At 44.2% G+C, this 12,361-nt stretch overlaps 1 protein-coding gene across 1 annotated transcript in view; it reads left to right on the top strand.

Annotated features, from left to right (window-relative positions):
- SPAG17 (sperm associated antigen 17) overlaps positions 1 to 12,361 on the top strand; it is a 1,802,643-nt gene that overhangs the window by 1,135,547 nt on the left and 654,735 nt on the right. The gene's annotated exons all lie outside the window — the stretch shown is intronic.

Below are 12,361 nucleotides of genomic sequence, written 5' to 3'. Positions count from 1 at the left end.
CTCTCACTCTAGCGACACCTCTCCAAGCCCTCAAATCAGCAACAAAAATGAGGGTGTTAGAGCTAGGGTTTCTGGTTGGCAAAGGTATGCACCCTGCCCATGCAAGCACCCCCAGGCTAGTCAGGGTGAGCTAGACATACACTAAAAGGTAACCTGTGCTCACCCTCTGGTAGCTTTGAACTGGGCAGTCAGGCTTATTTAAAGAGGCAATGTGTAAAGTATTTGTGCAGCACACACACAGTAACAGTGGGAGGAGCTTCCAGTGCATACTCCAATACAGCATGCCGCGCAGAGCGAGCAGCGCATGCGCTGCCCAGGCTCGACCTAGAACAGGGCCTTTGTGTAGCTTTATTGCCTATTGGTATTAGTACAATGCACATCACAGAAAAGAGGCAGAGGATGTAGGTACTTACTTTATTTTTGAATTGTTATGTTGTAATAAATTTGGCTTATGCCCAAGGAGGATACTTCTTGCTAAATTATTTCAATATCCTGTGTTAGGATGACACGTCAAGTGATGTCACTTCCTCTGGTGTCATTGTGATATCACCTTCTGTGATGCCGGGTCATGTGCAAATTAGACTGTTCCACATTGTTAGTGCACTTCTGGGAGGGACCTATCAGGAATGGTTAAGGACACACGTCTGAAGTAAGAGCATTAACCCACGGATCTTTCTCATTGTGATTGGAATTTATTACAAATCTGTCAACAGGTCTCTGCAGTGGTGGGGAGCTAGGTGCATTAACCAGCTGATCTGCCAGACTGTGACTGGAGTATGCAACAGATCTCTCACCCACGAGTCTCTGCGGGGGGGGGGGGGTGCATTAGTCCATTGCTGGGAATAGGATGCACGCAGATGTCTGTAGCAGCTGGATTTTATCTCCTAGTTTTCTGAGTGGGATTAGAGTCAGTGACCTGCTGCTACTCATTAGCCTCTGTAGTCTGTCAATTAACTCACTGAACTATCTTACAATGGTTTCAGTCGTTTACCGACTGATTGCCATAATGGAGCAGAAGAAGAGGCAGCTTGGTATTTTTTAGGTCTCAGATCTAGACAGTGCATGTGCTGTCTCGAAGAGACATGCTGTGTCTACTTTATGGACTTCAGCCCACCCATACACTTCCCATTTGTTGGCTTCTACGTCGCTCTTCTATTCTTTCTCCCCATTTGTCCATGGCATGCATGCGTAATGCCTCTTCCTGTGTTTACCCCTCCCCGAGAGCAGGGACTCAGTGCACTCTCCCACCACTGCTCGCAATTTATAACCATTTAGGAACTTATTTTTTCTTGGTTTACGAGCCCTCCTCAGGAGCGTTGGTGTTCCATTTGCGAGCGCCAAGCTCTGTTTTTTTCTAATCCCATCCCACGCCCCCGTGGCTGCTTACAGACACTAGAATAGGCGCCATGGATTGAACTGCAAGCACCTAGCCTCATGTAATGTGCTCCACTGCCATCCACGTTTGTAAAGATAGCCGGTTCACTGTTGCTTTCAGTCTCTCTTCAATTTCTAAATCACCCCCTCCTTGAAACAGTGACAATTTTAATGACATCACAATGTTGTTTTGCGCAGTCGCAGAGTCGAAAGCGAGCCTTGGACTTTACTACTGAAGGAGCAGGGCTCGTGCATGGAGTGCAAATCTCTGTATTTTCCTTTCTGTTCATCAAAGGAGAACAACAGTCCCCTGCACACTCTAACAGTGTATCAATTATATCAATAACAATATGATAAAAGCTTGAGGCTTTGCTGGCACATGCGCCTCAGTTTATTCACAACAGCCTTTGCCAGCACGTGTTTCGTTGCGCTTACAGTTGTGCGCAAAAACTTCTTCTCGTGTTACACCACAACTTTAATGCATCATTGAATTTCACTTCTTTATCGTACTTTTTGCTCACTGAGAACAAAGGGAGTTTGTGAAGTGACTTCAGGTTCATTGCTCAAGAAGAACATGTTATTCACGGTCCTCCATCATATGTTCACCCCAAGGAGCCATTTTTAGTTTATAGCCGGAATAAGGGCCCGAAATATAAATGCCCTTGTATCCAATGGGATTTATATTCCCTCGGATGGTATATCTGTCACCATTGTGATGGAGTAACCCGTCCGCCGAGATCTAAACCAGCCCTGACTCTGTTAGCACACACCGCCTTTTCTGATTACAAATGTGTGAACACTTGAGCTATAGTAATAAGAACCTCACTTGAGGGTTGGAATCGACCAAAGAGGTTGCTATATAAGGTGATCTGTTGCGACAGAATTCTCTCTCCGTCATCCCTGTAATCTGTCACTGATAAAAGGAACGAGGGATCTCAGCTCAATAACATAATTAAGAAAGGTGCTGCGTCAAGTCGGATTTGTTTCTGATGTAAGTCCAGGTTATCTTGAAGAGTTTTTAATTTGATTCAAAAGAAAACTGCATCTGATTCCGTGCAGTGCTGAGCGCATTGCTTATCACTGGCCTTCCCCTTGCTTGAAAAGTGAACACAGGTTGTGTGCTGGTATTTATTTGATGTTCCACAGGCCCGTTCTCATTCCCCCAAGCATGCAAACTTGCATCGCCCTTAGGGCTTCCAACTTATTTTTGTTTACCATGGAAACAACCCCACTCCTTCACCACATACTTTCTCATACTGTGTACCTTGGCACTAAATGCAGTGGAATATCATGCATTCATGAAAATAGTAAATGCTTATCGAAATACCATAATCGTATTAAATATATAAGGGGAGCCAGCCTGCTTACCTGCCTGCTGGCCTCAAGCATGCACAACTCTATGCGATATACATCCGCTTAAACAATTTGTACATGCATTTAAATAATATTCGTACAAAAACTCTTAAACCTTTGAATCTTCTTTTTGCAAAACAAGGAATATCAATTATTGACATAAATGCTACTCATTCAATGTATATAGTAACATGATACATAAAAAAGAAAAGAATCAATGTTAGAAATGAGGGGGCTCTGGTTGGCGCAGGCAAGTACCAGCGACAAGAAGGGACCCTTCTAGTCAGGGTGAAGGATGACTCCTTAGAATAACCCCTGCTCACCCTCTAGGTGCGTGGCGCAAGCAGTCAAGGCTAAACTTCAGGGCGTGCACGGTTAAGCACTTGCAATTATACACACAGTAAACCCCTTGCATGCACCACAAACGGACACCAATCAGGTTGTATACAAAAATAAGGCTTTTATATAGTTTCAGCAGAATTTGTACAAGGCCCAGTAACGGTGAAACGGTGGGGCCACAATTTCTATGAATCCGGAAAGTTCTCTTTATAAGGTGAACTGCGGGCCTCCGTGCACTTCACGCTGAAGCGGCAACCGGGAGGCACGCATCAGATGACAGGGAAAACAGAACGTTGCGGACCCTGGATCCGATACGAGCTCGCGGTCGAGTTCGTAAGTACAGTACCTTGTTTCTTTTCGTGAAGGCGGGTGCGGGACTTCAGCGGCTCTCTTTAGAAGGGCGAGGTGGCGTCCGGGGCTCCCACACTTCACGAGGGTGGTCTGGTCCTTCAGGCTCACGGCAAGAGCGGGGTGTTACAGGTGGCAAGTGAACAAAGTGGGGCAGCCGGGCACGCTGTCTACGTCCGGGCCGTCCGAGGCTTGGAGATGCTCACAACGCCGATTTCGACGGGAGGGGTGAAGGTGCGCAGCGAGCCTCCGGCGAGCGAGGTGACAGGGGCAGCCCAGCACAGCGTAGGGGGAGCGACTCAGATCGAGCGAGGCTCTTCCCAAGGCGGGGGCGGCTAAGCAGTCCTGGTCACGGCTCAAGGAGGGACTGGGGCACGAGGGTCACAGCTCCGGCGAGGGAAAGGACACCACAGTCCAGCGGCAGGCGAGTGAAGGTCAGGATGAACCCAATGGTCCTGAGGCTCAGTTCAGGGGGCAAGCTCGCTTCCAAGCCCTTGGAGATCGTTTTGAAAAGCACAAGTTTCTTGAAAGTAAAAATAAAGCAAAGTCTCTAGCAAAAGGTTCCTCTTCTCTCCTTTGGCAGCAAGGTCACCACTGCAGGCCAGTCCCCCAGGATAGGGACAGTCTTCCTCCTTGCAGCTTTCCCGGCGCCTCCTCCTCAGGCAGAGATTCTTCTTGGGTCAAAAGCGGATCTGATTTCTTAGGAGCAGGGCTCCTACCTTTATACTGCATTTCTTTTGTTCTCCCAGGCCAGGGGGGCCCTTGCCTAGTTCAGTCCAGTTCTGCAGCACTTTCTTGATGCGATGCAGGCTTCTTCTTTCAAAGTGCAGGGCAGAGTGATCAGACGCTCCACAGGGGGCGGAGCCGGCATTGTGGTGGCAGAGCACAGTCCTATTCAGAGTCCAGGTGTACTCCTCCCACCCATCTACCTGTCAATCTTTCTATTCACCACCAGGCTACCTAGCCCTGCCCATCTGGGTTCCCCCGGCCCTGTCACTCACGCAAGCCAGACAGCAGATACAAATCACGCAGAGGCGGGCTGAAATGGTTAGGCAAGCAAAGGCCAACTTTCTAAAAGTGGCATTTGCAAATGCAGAATATTAAAATAAATCTTACGAAAAGATGTACCTTATTATTCTGAGTTCAGGCATACTAAACTTGATCTCCTACCATGTTCCCTGGGTCGGTTAGGATCATAACCATCTTAACCGCCCATTCTGGCCTATGAGAACAGGGTAGCCTTACAATAGTGAACAACGAAAATGGCGGTAATTCACTATTAGGACATGCCACGCACATCAGGGCTTGTCCTACCTCATGCTTACAACGCACCATGCCCTTGGGCCTACAATAGGGGTGACTAACATGAAGTTAAGGGTAGGTTTAGGGACTTGCAAGTGTGGGCACTTGCCAGTCAGCATGTCAGTACCAGACTGCACGCAGGTTCTGCAATGGCAGACCCTAGACACATTTTACTAGGCCGCTTCTGTGGGTGGCACAACCAGTGCTGCAAGCCCACCAGCGGCATTTGGATTTACACGCCCTGGCACTCCTGGTGCACTTTACTGGGGTCTGACAGTAAACCAAATAAGCCAATCATGGAATCCAACCAACATATACATTTTACATAGGGAGCACTTGCACCGTGGCACTGGTTGGCAGTGGCACAGTGCGCTGAGCGGCCAACACCAGCAAAACACATGAGGCACAACGACAGAAAGTGGAAGGGAGACTCACACCAAGATGCCAGGTCTAACAATTACGTATTAAGTAATCTTTTGATTTCACAACATTTACAAATTACATATGATTTGAGCCCAATGCATTACGGGACTGAAGTGTCCCGTCTTCAGGGGTATCACTGTAAAACAGGAAATAACAAAACATAATCATAATATGTACACAACTGCAAATCATTCATCACCATTCCCCACGTGAAAGGTGGGATTAAGTAAAAAACTACATAAGACCAATGACATATTAGAAACCGAAAAGTACCCTTTGTTCACTGAAAGGTGAAACCAACTTAATAAATGCTAGGAAGCAGAAATGAAAGAGAACTAAAGGACAGTTTAAAAAAAGCGAGAAAATAAAGAAAAGGAAGATGTTACATCGCTAAACCACCACTACTCACTCAATGTAAATCTCCGATGTGAATACACAGATAGACTTCTGAACTGTCAGGATCATGCTGTATAAAAATTACATTATGTTAACTCAAGGTAATCTGTTATTACCCCACCAAGAGGGACTCACAGCAGTTAAACACTTCCTACCTTCTAATTTCACCATACTAATTTACCACTAATCCTTTGTGGGTTTCCAGAGTAGCGTGCTCCAACAACCCATCAGGGGTAACTAGCCCTTTATAAATACAAACCTTTTTTTCCCTTTTCTATCCTTCTGCTATCCTCCTGCTATCCTTCCGAATCCAAATAACTGACTAACCTATCCACCCCTTAAAATCTACTTGCATGTTTCACTATACTAATTCAAGACTAATCCACTATGGGTCCCAGAGTAGCCTGCTACTCGCCAAAAAAGCGCTTCGACGCCTCGTCAGGGGTAGTAAGCGCTATATAAATGTGATTACAATACAATACAATACAATGTGAATAATAGGTCTCTCGTTGAATGCTCTGGTGAAAGTAGTCTAGAAATGAAAGGTGTAGAGCTGTTAATGGACCAACCTCTGCAGATACAGTGTGTACAAAACCAACGTTCCAAAATCCCTAACCCATTAAGCACCTCCTTCTCACGAGGCGATATGCCTACAACACAAAAAAGGAACACCCGTAAGTGTCACAACTTCTAGGTGCAAACGGCCACCAGTAAAGCTTCGTCCTCGCTGTACGAGCTACGCTGCTTACCAATTACTGCCTTCTTTATGGGCTACTCTTAATCCACCTCGTTCTGTACCGGAACTCCGCCACACACCTGCTGTAAACACAGAATCTGCTCTTGTGACAAGGAGCGTCACTGCGTCACTCTTACTACCACCCGGCTATTTGAATTACAACTGAGATCACGTGATAGAAAGTAATCCCTACATCTTACTTCTCAACACAGAGTTGCGTATAAAAACAGCAACCATGAATACATTAATCTGTTTTACGCCGTCATTGTATATCCGACAATCCAAAAATTCTAGGTATATTAATCATAAACAGCAAATCCAGAGATCGCATCGAATGGATGCTACTGTGTCGGCCATTTTGAAGCTGCATAATAATGATATTACCACTACACAATAATGGTGAATCTGAGCACTAACTACATCCAACTTCAGTCCACAGTGTAAAAAGTGAGTTAAAAGTAACAGGAAATAGAATAGTGCAAGGAAAAAAGATGAAGTTACATGTAAACTACTAAAAGCTAAATGTCAATGTCATAGGTCTAACGCATCGAGTGCATGCTAGGTTATTCGTTGCACAATCTTACTTTCTTTAAGCTAACTCATGCAATCATAGAAAACAACTCATTTCTAATCTGTCATTAAGCCCTCCTGGTTTAAGTGTACCTAACGTTTCATCCAGAAGGTCTCTCTTTGTAATAAGCGTTTATTCATGTCCAGACCTGGGGTTTCCAAAACTCTTTCAATGATCTGGAATTTGATCTGAGCTATCGAATGATGATTTTCGGTCCAGTGTGTCGCTAAACAAGAGGTGGTGCTCTTGTTGCGTATTCTGCTTTTGTGCTCTGAGATACAAACTTTCAGTTTTCTTTCTGTCTTCCCTATAAACAACATACCGCATGGGCACTTGATTGCATAGATAAAATTTTCTGTATTACAATCTCCTGTATAAGAAAGTTTCACACGTTCACCTGTGAGTGGGTGTGCGATCATGTTGCCAGCCATTACATTGTTGCAGTGTATGCAATTTAAACATTTACGCATTCCAACATGATCTTGTTTGTGGGCGGCTGTTTTCACAGCAAGAAGATCTTTAATATTCTTGGTTCTAGTATAAGCAAATAAAGGTTTTGATAAAAAAATGCCTCGAAAATCAGGTTCTGGTTGTAAGAGCTCCCATCTTTTGCAGATGATGTTGCGTATTTTTTGAGAATTACTTGTAAACTTGGAAACAAAGACAACTCGATCTGTTTCTATTTTTTATTTTCTTCAGTAAATCTCTTCTATTTTGTACTAATGCTTTCGTTGCTTGTGCCAAAGGTGTCTTTTGAATCCATAGCCACTATCACTGATAACAGAGCTACAACTAGAGTTTACACTCCAGAGCGTTAACAATAATAAAAGGCATGAGCCCATAGCAATCTGCCTCGTTTAAATGAAGTGTAGAGCAGGATAAGTTCCAGGAAAGGAGAAGACAACTTCGATAATCATCAGTGAAAGTAGTGGATCAGAAGCGATGAACATCCGAGTGTCACTAAATTGAAGATTAAGAAAGATTATCTGTAAAAATGAGAGAGAGATGCAAGTAATTCTGGAATAAAGAAGGATGAAGTGAGGAAATAAACAATTTGGTTAGGCATAGGTAAAACAAAGGACAGTCATCAATAAAATTCACAATACATTTGATTGTAAAATATGAGAAATGTATGAACTTAAAATATAAATTTAATGTTAAAAGAATCAAAGGGAAGCGGAGGGGGGGATAATGTTAGCCTCCATGTCTTTAATGAAATCCAGATTCTCTAGTCATGGTAATAGGAGAATCGCAATTTCATTACAAGACCGGAGGCTACCATTATGCATGTTGGTAGCTTTGTAAGACTACATCAGACATATGAGAAATTGGTTTGCAATAATGGTGAGCGAAAGTACTAGCATTGGACCAGTCGGCGGCTTTGAGAATATCGTCCAACTTACCTCCGGACCAGAAGGACTTACTGGCCATGGCACCTCGGATGGAATGGGGTTTGAATAAATTTAGATCTATACCTGCTAAGCTCATAGCAATTTTAACCCATCTAGCGATAGAAGCAGAGGAGATAGCTTTATGAGGTTTAATGAAGGAGATAAGAAGCTGATTTACGTCAGGGGGGCGAAGAGGGTTCATTCTGCGGTCGTACTCTTTCAAACAATCTACGACACAAAGTTTTGGGTACGAGTCAAAGCGCGGATAAAAAATAGAGTCAGACATAGTCTTGGTTCTTCTAAATATATCAAAATTGACTCCAAACATGTTGTAGGATCTATTGGAGATTTCAAGAGCTTTAACATGCGAGACCCTACGGCAGGAAACTAAACAAAGTAGGGTTGCGAGTTTAATAGAAAGATTCTTATTATTCAAGAGTGTATTATCAGGCCAGTTGGAGAAAAGATTGAGGATCAAATTCACATCCCATAGAGATTAATATCTAGGTTTAGGAGGTCTCCTAAGTCTAATACTTTTGAGAACTCTACAAATGATGGTATTTTTACCAACGGTTTTACCATTAACAAGAGCGTGTCCAGCGGAGATAGCAGATCTATAACAATTGATAGATCTATAACTAAGCCCCCTTTCGAATTGTTCCACGAGGAAGTTAACTATGTCAACAATAGGTGCTTCCACAGAATCCAGGTTCCTTTCCAGGCACCAACGAACCCATAATTTCCAGATGTTATTATACCGGTAGTGAGTACCGGGGGCCCAGGAGTCTCCAAGGAGAGTAGAAGCCGTTGACGAAAGTCCTGTGAGATGGTTGGATCGCCTGACACTCTCAGGCAAGAGGGTTCGCATTCCCGGAATGAACCAGGGGATGAATTCGACCGTCTATGTCTGTAAGGAGGTCCCCGAGGGAAGGAATTAGGAAGGGAAGGTCGTAGGCAAGTTCCAGAGTTGTGGGAAACCAGGCCTGGGAGGGCCAGAAGGGAGTGATTAGGACGATGGAACAGCGTTCGTGTCTGATTTTCTGGAGTACTCTCTGAATCATCGAGAAAGGAGGGAAGGCATAACCATTGGTTCCTTTCCAGGGTTGAAGAAAGGCATTTACTGCTAGAGCACCCGGGTCTGGCATCCAGCTGAAGTAGTTCTTTAGTTGGAAAGTTAGTCTGCTTGCAAAGAGATCTAATCCCAGGGGGCCCCAGGTATTGTTGAGGGAGTTGAAGACAGAGGGATTGAGTTTCCAATCGGTGTGGTCCAGGAGGAACCTTGAGTTCCAATCCGCCGAGGTGTTTGTCTTCCCTGGGAGGTATTCGGCTCTTAGTGATATCTTGTGTTCTAGACAAAACATCCAAAGTTTCTTGGCTAGGTTTGAAAGATCAACAGATTTTGTTCCGCCTAGGCGATTTATATATGCAACTGCGGACATATTGTCCATCTTTAGAATGACAGATCTCCCTTGAAGGGAATGTTTGAAGCTCATTACGGCATAGAGTCCCGCAGTCAATTCTAGGAAATTTATATGATGGGAAGATTCTTCCAGAGACCAGACTCCACCCGTGTTCTCATCTAAGAAACAGGCTCCCCAGCCATGGAGACTCGCATCGGATTCTAAGACAAATTCCGGAGTTGAGCCAAAAATTGCTTTCCCATTCCAAGCATCCAGGTTTTCTAACCACCAATTCAGTTCTAAAATTGCCTCTTGATCTAAGGAGACGCGATCTCCGTACCAGAGACCCGAACGAAGGGCTTTCGACTTTATTCTCTGAAGAGCACGATAGTTTAGTGGACCCGGAAAGATAGCTTGGATAGAAGAGGAGAGGAGATCGAGTAACCTGGCTAATTCTCTTAGGGATAAGAACTGTTGATTCAGAACATGTCTTATCTCTTTCTTGATTTTTGATATTTTCTTTTGAGGAAGAAGAAGGAGACATTTCGTGGTGTCTACCGTGAAACCCAGGAATTCCAAGGATCTTGAGGGGGAGAGTATAGACTTTTCTTTGTTTATAATGAAACCCAGGTTTTCTAGTAGGTCTATTACAGTCTCCAGGTCCTGAATGATTTGAGAATGGTCTTGTGAAAGAATAAGAATATCGTCGAGGTAAATGATCATCCGAATACCCTTTTTACTCAGTGAAGAGGCGACTGATCTCATCACTTTGGTGAAGCACCATGGTGCTGAAGAGAGGCCGAAGGGGAGAGCTTGGAATTGAAAGAGATGGTTTTTCCACAGGAATTGTAGGAAGGGTTGATGACACCTGGCCATAGGGATGGTAAAGTAAGCGCCTTTTAGATCTAATTTGACTAACCAATCTCCCTCTAGTAGTAGATCCCTGAGAAGGTGAATTCCTTCCATTTTGAAGTGTCTGTAGACAAGGTATTTGTTGAGTTCCCTTAAGTTTATGACAGGTCTCCAACCCTTGTCTTTTTTCTTGACGAGAAAGAGTGTGCTTATGAATCTTAACATTTCTAAGGGTACTTCTCTGATGGCGCCTTTCTGAGGCATTGAGGAAATCTCCTCTTCTATTATTTTTTCCTGATCTACAGTGAGAGGGATATCTCTCGGGAAAAAAGTTTGAGAAGGAATTTGTGTAAAGTCTATCATAAACCCCTTCACAGTATTTAAGACCCATGGGTCTTGGGTTATTAATTTCCAATTCTGAAGGAAGAATCTGAGTCTCCCTCCCACTTTGGTTGGAAGGGGAGCGGAGGGGGAAGAGTGAAAAGTTATACTTACTTTGAGGGGTGCTGTCGTTGGAGGGACCGCGTGATCTGAAGCTTCTGGATCGAAATCCTCTTCCTCTTTGTGGAAAGAACTGAGGGATGTTGGAGGGTTGGTACCCTCTTCCTCCATATCCTCTAGATCTAGGGTAGGGCCTTCGGTTGAACCGGCAGGAAGGAAGGCCCCTTCTTCCGGCCCTTCCAAAAAGGTTGTTGGTGTTAAAGACCTTTTTCATGTTTTGATGGGCCTTGTCTAAGGCAGTGAAGGTAGACACGTATTTGCCTAGAGTCTTAATAAGGTCTTCACCAAAAAGAAGCCCTCTAGGGTTGAGGGAGGGTTCCTTATCAGCTAGGTCGCTTAGTTTAGGAGAGATCTTATTAAGGACTACTCTCCTCCTTTCTGAGTTAAGGCTGGCATTTGCGTTACCCAATAGAATCAAGGCTTAACCCTCTAATTAACTCAGTATTAAGGGGGGTCCCATTAATGTGACTGTCTTCTGCTGTATCGATAATCCTAGCTAGTGGGCCAAGGATATCGAGGACCCGGTCTTGGCATCCCTTTAGGGATCTCTCCATCCCTTTCCTTGGGTCCCTTCCGAGTTTAAATCGATATTTGATAAGTTCATGGTCCAAATTTGGGGTTTGGCAGGTTTTGTCATTGATTGCAGGCCTTGAGCATTCAGCTCTCAATAAATTACGGGTATTTCTTTCTAGAGGGAATCTTAGCCATTTTTTGATGAATTTACTGACATGTTCTTGGGGAAACCATTCGGAACTCCTAGGGTGTTTTAAGTTGAGGGGCGAGAACATTTCTTCGCCAAGAGGATCAATAATATTGTCGTTAGAAGTAGATGGTGTTTCTTCATCAAATGGTTGTGAATTAAACTCTTGGTCATCTTCGTCGAGGTCCAGGATATATTCAGAGGAGTCGTTATCGGAATCCTGGAATTCCTCATCTCCAAATTGGAGATCATATTTTTGAGCACTTCGATAATTTGTGCCGCGAGGGACACCTTGATAGTTTGTGCCGCTGAGGACACCTTTAAGATTTGTGCCGCTAAGGACACCCATTGAGTTTGAGGTGCGGTGACCTCCCGTAAAGGTAGAGGTGCTGAGACCTTCCATAGTGCTCTTGGGGGTTGCATGATCAATATTTTTATTCTTCTTAATTCTTTTCCCCCTTATCTCACTGAGATCTTCGGTAGGTAGGGTTAGATCGATCTCAGTAGTATCGTATTCATGAGATCTTTTAGAGGTTATGGCTTTAGAAAGGGTTTGAAACATACAAGATCTCATTTCTTTGTGGATCATGCTTTTAATTCTGTCGTTGTCCATGATAGGTATGGAGTTACCTTCGTCAGATTCAACGTCAAACATTATGTAGATGACCAGGAGTA

This window comes from Triturus cristatus, chromosome 8 (assembly GCF_964204655.1).
Source record: "Triturus cristatus chromosome 8, aTriCri1.1, whole genome shotgun sequence".
Lineage (NCBI taxonomy): Eukaryota > Metazoa > Chordata > Amphibia > Caudata > Salamandridae > Triturus > Triturus cristatus.
Note: the sequence above shows the minus strand (reverse complement) of the source record. Positions and strands in the feature narration are given on the sequence as shown.